The 14,851-nt window shown below is 36.7% G+C and overlaps 1 protein-coding gene and 1 long non-coding RNA gene across 6 annotated transcripts in view; one reads left to right on the forward strand and one right to left on the reverse strand.

Moving 5' to 3' along the window:
* Positions 1 to 14,851, forward strand: part of FUT9 (fucosyltransferase 9) — a 109,360-nt gene that overhangs the window by 49,876 nt on the left and 44,633 nt on the right. The gene's annotated exons all lie outside the window — the stretch shown is intronic.
* Positions 1 to 14,851, reverse strand: part of LOC147914507 (uncharacterized) — a 36,069-nt gene that overhangs the window by 12,520 nt on the left and 8,698 nt on the right. Inside the window, exons 2-3 of one of the 2 annotated variants that reach the window (XR_015555237.1) lie at positions 13,940 to 14,036; positions 10,564 to 11,887 (exon numbers count right to left, since the gene is read on the reverse strand). This is a non-coding gene — a long non-coding RNA (uncharacterized LOC147914507). Of the gene's footprint in view, positions 1 to 10,563; positions 11,888 to 13,939; positions 14,037 to 14,851 lie in introns of those variants that run through there. The other variant, XR_015555238.1, reaches the window with a different exon arrangement.

Consider the following 14,851-nt stretch of genomic DNA (forward strand, 5'->3'; position numbering starts at 1 on the left):
TTATATCTAAAGTAGGATTTTTGTAAGGAACATATTATTGAGTCTTATTTTTAACTATATTTTAATTGGTATATTTAGAGCTTTTAAAGTGATTATTGATATAGCAAGGTTAATGTCTATTGTGTTTGCTACTGTTTTCTATTCATTGCACTTGTTTCTTTTTCCTCTCTTTTTCTGCTTTCTGTGGTTTTAATTGAGTATTTTATATGATTTCATTTTGTCTCTGTTCTTAGCATATCAATTATACTTCTTTTTTTTTTTTAAAGATTTTATTTATTTATTTTTTCCCCCCAAAGCCCCAGTAGATAGTTGTATGTCTTAGCTGCACATCCTTCTAGTTGCTGTATGTGGGACGCGGCCTCAGCATGGCCGGAGAAGAGGTGCCTCGGTGCGCGCCCAGGATCCGAACCCAGGCCACCAGCAGCTGAGCACACGCACTTAACCGCTAAGCCACGGGGCCGGCCCCATACTTCTTTTTAAAAAAATTTTAGTGGTTATCCTAGAATTTACGATATACATTTTTAACTAATATAAGTCTACTTTCAAATAACACTATACCACTGCATGTGTAGTGAAGATCTCTTATAAGAGCATTCCCAATTCCTCTCTCCCATCCATTATGACACAGTCGTCATTAATTTCACTTATCTATATGCTAAAATCACCCAATACATTGTTACTATTATTACTTTAAACAGTTATCTTTTAGATTAATTAAGAATAAGAAAAATAAAAGATTTTATTTTACCTTCATTTATTCCTTCTCTGACACTCTTTCTTTTTATGTAGATACAAGTTTCCAACATATCATTTTTCTCAACCCTGAGAACACTTTTTCCACATTCCTTGGAGGGCAGATTTGCTGGCAAAGAATTGCTTAGTTTTTTTTTTTGGCTGAGTAAGTCTTTATTTCTCCATTGCTTTAAAGAATAACTTCTCAGGATTTAGAGATCTAGAATGGTGGGGTTTTTTTTCAATACTAAATATTTCACTCTGCTCTTTTCATGCTTGTATAGTTTCTGATAAAAAGTCCACTGTAATTATTATCCTTTTTTCTTTTGTTGACACAAAATAACCAGTAACCATTCTATAGATAAGAGAAATAAGATGAGTTTTACTTGAGCCAGAGTGAGGATTATAACACGGGAAGGACTTTTCCAGAAACGAAGAAAGCCCTCTGGAGAAGCATGGCTTTCAATACAGTCTTATATCTTTTTAGAACAAAGAACATACATTAAACACACCCAGGATACATATTCATCAAAGTTTCAAAGAGGTATTCAGTTGCAAATGAGCAGGTCAACATGACCCTGATGTAGGGAAAGGGACTAATAAGGGGTTACAAATAGGGCATAGGTGGGGAAGTATGCACTCTTATCTTAAGAGAGTGCATTCTTTACTTTAATGGTTAAAGCAGATGTACAATGTATGTTAGATAGGCCATAAGTCAGGCTTTTTAGCTCAAGTGAAATCAGTTTTGAACCTAAATAGTTACCCCTTATACCTCAATATGTGAAAATCTCTTGTCACTTTATAAGAAAAGTATTTTTACCTTCCCCGCCCCGGCTTCTTCAAGATTTTTATTTGTCTTTGGTTTTTTGCTGTTTGAAAATCATATGCCTCAGTGTACAATTTTTGTTTTTTATCCTCCTTGGTGTTCTCTGAACTTCCAAGATCTGTGGTTTGGTTCCTGTCATTAATTTTGGAAAATTCTTGACCATTATTATTTCAAACATTGCTCTATTTTTTCTTACTTCTTTATCTGGTATTCTAATTATGTGTCTGTCACTCCTTTTGAGATTACCCTATAGTACTTGGATGTTCTGTTCTGTTTTTTTTTTATTCTTTTTTCTCTTTGTATTTTAGTTTGGGACAGTTTTATTGACAAATCTTCAGACTCACTTTCCTTGGCCATGTGCAGTCTACTGATGACTCCATCAAAGGCATATTTCATTTCTATTTAGTGGTTTTGAGTCCTTTTGATTCTTTCTTAGAACTTTCTTTTTTCTGCTTGACTTAACCATCTGTTTTTGCATATTATCTATTTTTTCCATAAAGCCCTTAACATATTAATTATAGTTATTTTAAATTCCCTGTCTGATAATTCCAAATCTGTGTCATATCTGATCTGGTTCTGAGGCTTGTCGCTTCCCTTCACAATGTGTTTTTTGTTGCCTTTTAGCATATATTATAATTTTTCATTGAAAATCTGAAATGGTGCATCACTTAATAGGAACGGAGGTAAATAGGCTTTAGGGTGAGGTTTTACGTTAATCTGGCTTGGAGTTAGGCTGTGTTTAATGATTGCTATAGCTGTAGGTGCCAGAGACTTCACTTCCTGCTAGTGTCCTTGTTTTGTCTCCACTGTTGTCTTTGTGTTCTGTTTCCTCTTAGAGTTCCCTTAGAAAGCTTCCTTAGATGGAGCCTGCATCTTGCAGCTCTTTCAGCTGCAATCTGCTGCTGTTATACTGGAGTCCTGTCGGTGTAGTGGTAAGGTGTAGGTGGTGGGGAAGTGTTCTGTAATCTTATTATTGAATCTCAGTCTATTAATGGGCTTATGTCCCTGGGCTATGACCATTATAAATCTTTTGTAGCTTTTTATTTCTTCTTAGGTTATAGGGGAAGGCTAGAGGGGGCTAGAGTTGGTGAAATGCACTTCCACCAGGTCAGATAAGGCTCTGGTAAAGTCTGTTCCTTAAGAGAGATGGTCTTGGTTATGGAGATTGCTCTAGGTGTATTTCACAATGATTATTTCCCCCTTCCCCTACCGGAAACAGGAGGGGATTCTGGTTCTTCATTGTGAGAACCTGGTGGGCTTTCTGGAGGTAAAACCCAAGAAAATGTGGAGGTCCCCCAAGATTGCAGCCCTCACAATTTTTTCACCCAGGCTAGTCAACACTCAGCCTCAGCAGTTCATGAAAGTTCGTCTAAATGTCCCTACCAGTTTTTGGCTCCAGCAGCTATGTTCCAGGTAAGGAGATCTTGGATGCAATTCTCAAGATTCATCTGTCTCTCTAGATTTAAGCATAGCAGTTTGCCCTATGACCTCAGTTCTTCTCTGGGTCCAAAAAAGTCATTGATTTCCAGTTGCTTAGCTTTCTCTTTGTTTTAAAGACAGGAGTGATGACTTCCCAGCTCTTTACATGTTGCAGTTGAAACCAGAATTACCACATGTCGCTATTTAAATTTAAATGTAAACTAAGTAAAGTTAAATAAAATTAAAAATTCTGTTTCTCAGTCACATTAGCCATATTTCATGTACTTGGTAACCATATGTGGCTAATATCTACCATATGGGATAGTGTGGGAGATCGGGATTTGGCCACCCTGAAATCTATCTCTTTACCTTGGTTGTTTTCTCTAGGGACATTTGACCTCCCCCACTAACTGCCTAAAGAATTTGACATAGTGGCTCCTTCCTGGAACAGATCTATCATGATGGCTGTAAAGATAACGTAGGGTAAATGTTACAATAGGAAAGGCACCAACAAGCCCATCTTATCAGAAGTTCTGTCTCTCTGGCCACATTCTCTGGATGACCCTGTGAGGAGTTGCCAGACAATCATTTACATTTATAAGGGAAATCTCCATTTGTAAAGGTAGCTCCCTCTCTGTTTGGAGAAGAGAGGGGGATGAGCTCATTTCTAGTGACTTATCAATGTGGAAGGTGAGGCCTTGGGCTGCATAATAACCTTACTCTTGTTTACTGTGCTTTAGTGGTAATCTCCTGTAACTGACTCCCCCCACCCCCAAAATCCTCCTTTGTCATTGGCTGAAAATGATATTTAAGACGAGAATTTCTGCTATTGTGTTGAGAAACGCAGTGTCCCTGCTTTCTCCCATGTATACATGTTATTAAACTTGGTATTATTTTCTCCTGCTAACCTGTTTTGTTGATTATTTGGCCAGCCAGAAGAACCTTAAGGGAAAAGGCAGAGGGAGATTCTCCCTCTTCGCCCGACAATAGCATAGATATAGAACATTTTCATCATCACAGAAAGTTCTATTGCAGAGCTGGTCTAGACAAATTCTCTAAAGAAATCTCAAGAGGCAACTAGAATCCTAAGGTAAATGAGTCACTATAAAGTAAGATCTTTTAGGATGAGATTGTAAATCTTTGTTTTGGGCTTACTTTGAATAATGCATACGTGGTAAGAGAAAAATTTACAGTAGAAGATAACTAAAGAGTTGACCAACAATTGTCTATGGCAATCAAGATAAGAAGTGTTCTCTACTGAATTCTAGCAATGAGACTAAGGTTAAAAATCTGAATTGAGATCCAGGCATACCCTGACACATAAAGAAATCCAAAGATTTCTGATCCTGATCCAAATTCTGATCCAAAGATTTTTATAGTTCCATAATGTGGCTAAAGTCCAAATTACACTTCCTGCCAGTGACTGTCACTGATAGATTTAAAACTGTCTTCATATTATTTTGTATATTTTACCTGTCAAAAAATTTAATTAGCTACTGAAATTTTAGATTAGGCTTGTGATTTTGAGTATGTAAAGAAAATGCCTCAAGAACACATGGTCATTAATTTCAAAAGCACACAATCAAAAATAAAAAGTAAAGATAAATGGGAGACTGGGGGAGAGAAAGTACATAATTCCCTTTTTTCAGAAACACTAAAAAGAAAGAAAATGAGATCTATACTTTCCATTTTAAAGAGTGTCATGTAAGTGACAGGTTTAATGGATCAAACCTTTGAAATAATTATACTACCAGGACAGTTAAATATGACAATGTAACATTAGACCGGAGAAGCATAGCAATATTGGCATATTCTGTACATCATCAGTGGTTCAAAAATTATCTTACGAGCATAATATAGCAGTTTAAAATGTCTTTTTTTGAAATAATGTTATATTCGACTTTTTAAAAAGTTCTGACACGCTCCTCTGAGTTCTTTGTAGGAGCCATAAGCGTTCGCTTTTAACAACTTTTTTTTTTTAATTAATTGAAAGTTAAAATTAAAGGCTTATTTTGCTTTTTAATTTTTGTTCTACTTTTATCAATAAACAAGAACCATTAACCTTAGAATGCCATTGACTGAGAAAAATAAACTATTTCCTGTGCTATTGATTTTTTAAAATGTGATATTTGAGCCAGTAACAGATACCTAATAAATATATGTTACACCATACATTTACCTTGGGACCTTTTTTGCTTTCTGCTTAAATGTTTCAATTACTGGGCCTGAAAAAAAAAATACTGAAAATGTAAAATGGTTATTTTAAATTTGAAAGAGGCAAAATAATTAAGAATTTAAAGATGGCTTCTGGGGCTAGAAGTTATTGCATGTGATCCTTAATCTCTAGTAAACAACTGTGTAACCTCTAGTTTTGAAAACTGAGATAATAATGAAAGATCTTGAAAGTTCTTAAATCAAATGCCTAAAGCAATCTAGTGGCAAATATATGTAGGAGTCAATAAAGCCAGTAATGAACAGAGCTGCAAAGATGGAGACAATAAGATCATTAAAGCTCATCTGAGTAAAACGCGGAGAGTTTAGGAAAAACCTACACTACTCCTGTGTGTTTCTCCTTTACTGTCACATTACTACCACACTCAAAACACTCCTGATGTGTGGGGATTTTTCATACACCAACTTTGTGACACCAGCTGGGTGTCCTACGCTTTAACTCAATTCTGACACTATCTACCAGGAGATAGCATGAGATCCCACAGGTTAAGGGCTCAGTCCCACAAGACTTCTCCCATCCTCTTCCGATGCCAATCCCAAGTAGATCTCCAGGTTACCCACAACTTCTGTCTGACTTGGCTACAAATCAGAGGTTCCCATGACCTCCTCCCTCTTAGATTCAATTATTTGCTAGAACAGCTCAAAAAACTCAGAGAAACACTTACTTATGTTTACCAGTTTGTTATATACTAAAGGATATGATAAAGGATGCAGATGAACAGCCAGATGAAGAGATACATAGGGCAAGGTATGTGAAAAGGGGCACGGAGTTTCCACGCTCTGTCCGAGCATACCACTTTCCCAGCATCTGCATGTGTTCACCAACCCAGAAGCTCCTTGAACCCTATAACTTTGGGGTTTTAATGGAGGTTTCATCACATAGGCATGGTGGATCATTAACTCAATTTCCACCCCTCTCTCCTTCCTGAAGGATAGGGGATGGAGCCTGAAAGTTCCAAGCTTCTAATCATGGCTTGGTCTTTCTGGTAACAAGCTACAATCCAGGAGCCCACCCAGAGTTGCCTCATTAGAACAAAAGACTCTCCTATCACCCAGGAAATTCCAAGGGATTTAGGAGCTCTGTGTCAAGAACTAGAGTCAAAGACCAACGTTAGAACAAAAGAAGTTCCTAGTTTTCTTATCATTTAGGAAATTACAAGGGTTTTAGGAGCTCTGTGCCAGGAATATATATACATATATATATTCTATCATTCCACAGGGGGCCAGTGGAAGATTTTAAGCAGAAGAGTGGAATGATTCAACTTACAGTTTAAATACTCTGGCTTCTGGGTTAAGTATAGACTATAAGGGGCGTAAAAATATAAGCAGGAAGAAGAGGCTATATCAGTACTCCAGAAGAAAAATGACAATGACTTTGTTTAAAAATAGTCTTGAAAATGGAAAGAAGTAGTGAATTCTATATATAAGTTGAAGATAGAACCAACACAATTTCCTGCTGAATTGGATATATGTGTGAGAGAAAAGAGTGAAGTCCCCCATATACCCCAAAGTTGTAGCTTGAGCAGCTGAAAGGATGATGCCGTAAAGTAAGATTGGGAAGACAACAGATGGAACAAGTTGGTGGAAGATCAAGATTTCATTATTACATATGATGAATTTGACATGTCTTTGGGAGATCCAAATGGAAAGATCAAGTAGGCAGCTTGAAATGCGAGTCTAGAGTTCATGGTGAGATCTAGTCTGAAGATACACATTTGGTAACTTACCCATATACGTGGAACAAAGGAGGATATGAGAACCAGATACTAAACTCTGAGACACTTGCAACTAGAATGCTTAAGAAGAATGGGCATAACCAAGAAAGGGGTAGAGAAGGAGTGATTAGTTAAAGAAGAAGGAAAACTAGGAGAATGTGGTATTTTGATGCAATAGCAGAAAGTTTTCACTGGAGGAAGGAGGGAGTAATTATATCAACTATCACTCATAAGCAAGGTAAGAGTACATAAGACGAGGACAGAGAATTGATCATCGGATTTAGCAAATGGAAGAAGAGTTTCATGAAGTAGCAAGGGAAAATGCCTGATTGGAATATATTTAATAGGAATAGAAACAGAAAAAGTGAAGAAAGTGAACATACGGACAACCAGTTTGGAGAGTTTTGCTGTAAGGTGGAATACAGGAATAGGTCAGTAGATGGCAGGGAAGTAGGGTCAAGAGAAGTTTGTTTGATTATTTGTTTTAAGATGGGAAACTTTTTTTGTATTGTGATGGAAATAATCCTATAGAAAGTGAAAAAAATGAATGATAATAGAAAGAAAGGAGTCAATATTCTTGGTTAGGCAAGAGGAGATGGGATTTACCGTACAAATCAAGAGATTGACTTTAATGGGAATAGAGCTCATCTATGGCATCAGGCAGGAAGGCAGGGTATACTGATGTGGATGATGCTAGGTCTGAACAGAAGGTAGTGGAAATCTGTTGACTCTCTTCTTTACATATACTGTTTCATTTAATCCTCACAGAAGTGCCTTGAGGGGGATGCTCCTGTTTTCCACATTTTACAGATAAGAAATCCAACTCTTAGAGAGTCTAAGCAGCTTGCGCAAGATCATGCTGTTCATAAGTGGTCAAGCTATATGATCTGATTTCAGAGCCATTGGTCCTGATGACCATGTTCTGTGCCTCACACAACTGTTGATAGGACACTTCTGATCCAAGTGGTTTGTTGACATTTTTGAAGATGTGACTCATGATCTCTTTATTGTGGGGAGGTTCATACTGAGAGTAGGAAGTTTTCAAGTTGTTACTTAAAGTTCTCAAGAGGTCAATTTGAAGGGTTTTTTAATTCAGAAAAGGCCTTACATAGTAGCATTTTTAAGAACATCATATATAATGGTAGTTTCTTCTCTAACAAAGAGTATCAATAATGGTTAGATGCTCAATAAATATTGTTCAAGGCACATAAGCTGGGGATACAACGAAAAATAATACAGAGTTCATTCTTCACAAAGCTTACATTTTATTCAGAGGAAATGGGTGATAAACAAGTAAACAAATTAATAAACAAGATGATGATAACTTCTATGAAGTAAAAAAGTAAAAAAATATGAGAGAGAGTGCTTGGGGAGAGAAGTGCTACTTTAGGTAGTGTCAATGTAGCCCTCTCTGTAAAGGTGGCATTTAAATTGTGACCTAAAGAAAGAGAAACAAACCCTCTGAAGAGTAGGAAGAGCATTCCAGCAAGAACAAAGGCTGTAAGGAGGACAAAAACTTGACACATTCAAGGAGCAGCAAGGAGACCAGTGTGGCTGGAATGTAGAGCCAAAAGGCAACTGGTATCAAATGAGGTTTGGAAATTGCCAGTGGCCAAATCTTACAGATGTGATAAGAAGTCTGGATGTTTTTGTTGTTTTTTAGATTAGTGCACAGTAAGCTATTGAAATGTTTTAAGAAGAAAAGAGACATGATCTGTTGTATGTGGCAGTGAGAGTTGTTGCCCTTAAGAGTAAGAATCAGTTTTCACTTGGGCCCTTAGAACGAGGCTGCCCATTTTCAGAGACTTGTACTAAAAAGGATGACTCTAGGCAGAATCAATATTTTTCTCATAAAGAATTGTTAAACTTCTCTGGGTACTTGGTTAAAATAGATGGTCGAGACACCAGAATTTTCTCCTATATACAACAGAAATATGGACCTGAAAATTTTTAAGACGAGTCACCACCAATTCATATAACAAAAACAAAAATATCTTTCTGGAGTGCCATCTAGAAACACAGGTGATAGTCAAAAAACTTGCCAGGCCTCTGCCAGTTCCCCAGAAACAGCCAAAGAGAGGGAAATGTGTGCAGAGCTATATTGGGGCGTGTTTTAGGGAACACCTACAAAGAAGCAAGGGAAGCAAGCTTGGGTAGAGGGAGCAAAGGGATCTTCCATTTGGCCACTCCAGGGGCCTCATATGGTCATTAGGAGCTCTGGAGATGGGATGGCCCTTCAGAGATGGCCTGCATCAAGGCAAGGGGGTCAGGTCTTTGTACTCTCACCTTGACAAGATTGTGAATCTAGGAGCAAATTTGGGAGAGGCATTCAGCCATGGAGGGACTCAACTATGAGCTGCCAGTAGCCAACAGGCCCAGCAACTGGGGAAATGAGTGAGTGGGAGGTCAGAAGAGAGAGAGCTGAGTCGTGATCCACAGTGTCCACTACAGTGACCCACCAAATAGTGAATAACTGATCTGCTGATGGGCAACTTAGTATTGTCCATGGAAATTCTGATGAATGTGTAGCAGATATGATTATGTCAATTCTAACAGCAAATTAAGTTGTGTTAATGGTTTCAGTTGCATTTTAAAGTCACTCCCAGTTAAGTATAGTAATATAATGCCATTATCAAGGAGGATAGGGTTATTTGAGGATTCAATGAAATATTGTAAATAAAGTACTCAGCATAGTAAGTACTCAATAAAGGCCAGCTAAGTTAAATAAATGAAACAAAATCATAGCTCTTAGAAAGTCATAGGTTTTTTTTTTTATTATTATTATTGTTAAGATTATGTGTGTGTGTGTGTGTGTGTCTGGTTTGATTTTGTTGTTGCTTGTATTTTGGTTTTGTAATTTTTTTTTCTATTTAAGATTAGAATTAGACTTTTATCTCTCAGGAAGAAGTTTTATTTTTTGTAGAAATGCACAATCATTTTAAATTTAGACAGCTTATTCCTCTTTTTATATTTTTTTTAATTCAAGAACTAGTCTAAAATGAATAGACATTATAAATAAAACTTTTCCTCTCATGTTCAAATCTCTTTTCTAATTCTTTGTTTACCAAATTTTTCTCCTTTGCTTTTTAAAATTGTTTATGATTTTGACTCTTTTAGGGAAATTCAAATCAACATTTTTTTAATATGTTGAGAAAGAGAAATTAATTTCTTATGATAGAGATGAGTGAGAGATTACTTTCTGCCAGCCAAATAAATTTGGAATAAAGTTGAGTGAGTGATTTTTTTCATTAGCCTGTGAAAAGGCTATTTATTTCCACATGTAATTATAAAACGAGTAATTCTGACTTAATGAAATAAAGCTAACCCTGCAAACAAATAGGACTCATTTGCAGTTCCAGCTAAATTAGATACCGAAAAATGTTTGCATTCTGATGTGTTTTGAAATGTCTAAGAAATTACATATATCATATTTCAAAGAACAAGGATAAAAGCTTTTTGATCAGAGAAGGAAATGTATGTATGTACATAGTATCTCAAGAAGCTCAAACTCACCTTGGCATTTTAAGCTTTTCTTTTTTGTAAGTCAAAGACGTGAAATAGTGTAATAAAATGGTATGTTATGGAGATGCTAAATTTCATGGGAATGGAGTGTAAGTAGTTTACAATGGGCACAGTAGGTGCCCACAATTGACACTGTGATCCATGAGAGTTAAATGTTTTATTTGGTAAATACGGAAACTCAAGAATGCCTCTGGCAGAAGTCTAAAATAGGTTATAAATATAATTTAATGTTAACATCAGAGATTTATAGTAACCGTCAACTGAAAACAACCCACATTAATATATTAGGATCACAAACTACATTATATCAAATTCAAACTGTTTTCTTTTTTTTCTTTAAAAAAAGAATAGCCAATGAACTAGTTAAAACCAGTTGAACCAAATCTCTTTCATACACACACACACACACATGCACATACTGTTGAATAGAAATAAAATAAGAAAATATTATTACTGTCACTTAGAATCATTGCCTTATAGGTTGAAGATAATGGTTTTCCTATGGTTTCTGTTGTAAGTTAATGAAAGTCCATAAAGTATGTAATAATGACAAAGAGCTAGTGTCCTGGGATTAGAAGGAAATATATTTTCTATCTCTCTATTCAGACACCACATTTGAAACCCTGGAGAACGAGGCATTTGGGAACTGTGTTCTGAGTCAGGTAGTAACTCAAAAAAAAAAAATCCCAGCTTTCCATAAAACTCTTACTTTCTCTAAGTTACTCATAGTCTTGATTTAGAATGTGAATCAATTAACTGTCTACTGTTTGGGGGACAGTATGTGGTCACTCCTCCTGCTTTTTTCCTTCTTTCTTCCCCTAAGTCTCCCCTGTTTTAGTTTCAACCCTGAAAGCAGAGCATGAGGCAAAGACTTGATTGTCAGGAATTTTAAGGAGCATCTGATCCGAAGGAACAGGAGCACAAAACAGGACAAGTGAAAAAGGGAAGATCTGAATGCTTATTCCAGGATGCGTTGTCAAGTTGGCCACCAACAGGTGACTGGCACTCAAGCCCATGGCACACTCTGAGGGCCTTACAAAATGTGTCAGAGCTGTTTGCCTAGGGGATAAAAGACAAAAGCATTCATCTGTCAGTTCCCACCTGCATTTGGACAAGGCAGACTCTTCAGATATTAGCTGCCTAGCACTTCTGAATGCTTTTCAGGATCCCAAGAATGTCCCACACTCAGTGTGTCAGAGAAGTCTCAAAGCAGTGAGCGGTTGGCACGTGTCCCAAGGAAAGGCACTGTTGGGTTGCATCTGCCACAACTGGTGGAGGGCTGCCTGGAGGTGGTCACCTCACTGCAAGCAGAGGTTGAAGTGCTGGGTGGGACTCAGAGCATGGTGAGGCGGGGCACAGGAGTTGTCCAAGACACCCATCCTCTTCCTCATGTAGTCTAGTCTCTTTTAAGCTCCACATTTAGGGCTTTTGTTGCCATTCTCTGCAAACCAAGGTGATTTTATCTCAGATGCATGACCCTTATTTTTCTATAGCCAGATAAAAACAGAATAGAGATATCTCTAATATTGAATACTTTAAAAATCCAAATCACAGCTTAAAGAGGGCCCATGCAGCAAAATTTTGAATCCTCTGCCTTATTCAAGGGCTTCCATCAACTCAAGGGATGCCCGTTCTTGGTTTTCTCCCACTCATCACAACCCTTAAATTAGGAAAGTGACCTGAAACATCATCCTGAGATCCTGTCCTAAAATACCTAGCAGAATAAAGAATTTTTCTAATATTTAAGACTATTTTTGGTAGACTATTTTTTGACAGTTCTAAGGATAGAAAATATCTCCTCAAATCATCAGTGTGAGCTAACTGGAATAAAAGATTTCCTTTAATGTTTTTCTTGGGGACACTGCCATTTACCACTGTATGCATTTTTAGATACATTTTGTTTCAGCCAAAATGCTTGTTCCTGACTGTGTCTGGATCTGAAAATAATTTCAAGTGATCGCTTGGTCTCTTTATTTGGAAAATAACACTACATCACTGAGACACGGTCAGTTTATTAACTGCACAATCCCTGTAATCTTTTAGCCTCTTTCTTGAAAATTAGAGTCTTAGCAGTGTGAGTTTCTGCATCATACTCCCAGTGTTTAAAGATTGCTGCCAAAAGTCAAGACAATAAAGAAAAGAACCTTGTTATTGAAAAAAACTGGACAATCATTGAAAGTTAAATTCTAAGAACTGACAACTAGTAGCTAAAAAGCAGGTTTAAGTCCTTAAACCAAGGATTAAATCTCTAAGATACATTGGTATATGTGCTCAATCTCAGCAGCTTCAACCTTACTTTTCATTTAACTACTTTATTTATTTACTACTTTACTCTTATTTAATATACTTTTGTCACTGTTGTGCAAGGTGATGCGATTATTACCCCAGAGGCATTATTCTTTTCTTTTTTTTAATTTTTATTTTCTTTTTGCAGAGGAAGATTGGCCCTATGCTAACATCTGTTGCCAATTTTCCTCTTTTTTTGCTTAAAGAAGATTAGCCCTGAGCTAGCATCTGTGCTGATCTTCCTCTATTTTTTATATGAGACACCACCACAGAATGGCTGGTGAGTGATGTAGGTCCACGCCCGGGATCCAAACCCAACGAGCCCAGACTGCCAAAGCGGAGCACGTGGAACTTTAACCACTCAGCCATGGGGCCAGCCCCTACTCTTTTCTTTTTATAAAAACCTTTTTATAAGTAGAAAATCAAATGAGTAAGTCACAATTCCAGAGTCAAGTGGCAAGTCTTGGTAGACCCTGGACAAGCCTCAAGATCTTTATTTTGTCATACCATTTGTCCAAAAGGATTATCACCATGGAGGACAAAACAAATAAAGAGACACAATTCTCAGTCTTGAGGACATAGTTATATATCCTGAGGACACAAAAGAGCCATGCAGAAACATTTACATAATATATAATTAGGTGTGAAATTTCCCAGTAACACTAAAATACAAAAAAATTTTAAAGGGCTGGAGTCTGAAATAGATGGTCTTCTGGATTTGGCAAAGGGCTTATAGAAAGTGGGAGGTTTGAGTCTGTGCTGGTGGAGAGGAGCAGGAGATGCACTCCCTGTACATGAATAGTTTCACAAGGCACACAGCATTCTGTCCAGTCACAATGACATTTTTCTACTTCCTTTAGTTCCTCTCTTCTGCTTTTTCTCAGATCATTGAGGGGCTGGCACCTGCTTGTCTCCCCTTAAATGTCCCTATGTCATCTTGTTCATATAGGCACAAGTCACTGTCTAGTGCTGTGTTTTATTTTCTTCAAACAACTTGCCTTAACTGATACGTTCTCGTGTACTTGTCTTTATTGTATTGTCTGCTCTCCCCCACTAAAATGCTGGCTGCATGAGAAAAGAGAACTTGTCTATCTTCTTTACCTGCTGTATCAACAGCAGCTTAAATAGTGCTCAAAATGAAGTTGGTAACAAATCACATATATTGAATGAATTGATGAACCTACCACACATAACTGTACGACCTTACCTCTTTCTTGGTGAGAGGTGGGACTTGAGCAAGTCTTTCTCTCAAAACCTTTGTTCACTAGAGGTTTCCTTGACTATATTCTTGCTTCATTTAAAGTCTATTCAACAAAAACAAAAGAAAAAAATTGATGAATATTTTATGAGATAAAATATTCTTGCATCTGTCTCTTAAAGGTATGAATTTGGCAAGATGGAGCACCTGGTCTTTTATATTTACAATATGATCATTTAGCATGTGTTATGGACATTTAAAAGAAAAACCCTACAGATTTTCTTTTGTTTTCTTTAATATTATCTATTTCATAAGATCTACTATCATCTTATAGCTTTGCTAAGAGTTTTACGTTTTTAAATAAATGTGATTGCCACATTGTTGTCATTAAAAATTTCTTTTAAGAAATCATTTGCTCAACAAAGTAGTTAATAATTGTTTGTGTGGATTGTTGTTTAGTTTTTCTAAAGAGAAACGTGGAATTTTATTCTGTGAATCAAGACTAAGAGAAATACAAAAGTGTTTATTAGCACTTCTAAAACGAGGAATTTCCTATACTAGTTAAGAGGAAAAATGGAATCCTATGGTCTAGTAAATCTCTCACTTGCGTTTAAAGTCATGGACCACTACTTGCCCCACCTTAAAGATGCACAAGCAACACGTTAGGGATTGAAATAAAAGAGATGTGATTGGATAAATACGAACTTGTCACCACTCCTTGAAACAATTCAAATTAATGTCCTAATAATCACAGCTTTGTATTTAAAGAGCAGCACATTATTATGAAGTGATGTTAAAGAAACTTAGATTGATACTTAAGAAAGGATAGCTGAGGGTTGTTAATAACTGTTTTCAAGAATATAAGAAGCTATGCAAAAAGGTTGACCAGATGTTTTCCATCTACATGGTGACAGAAGCAAA

Source organism: Ceratotherium simum, chromosome 19 (genome assembly GCF_057802395.1).
Source record: "Ceratotherium simum simum isolate JZ-2026a chromosome 19, ASM5780239v1, whole genome shotgun sequence".
Taxonomy (NCBI): Eukaryota; Metazoa; Chordata; class Mammalia; order Perissodactyla; family Rhinocerotidae; genus Ceratotherium; species Ceratotherium simum.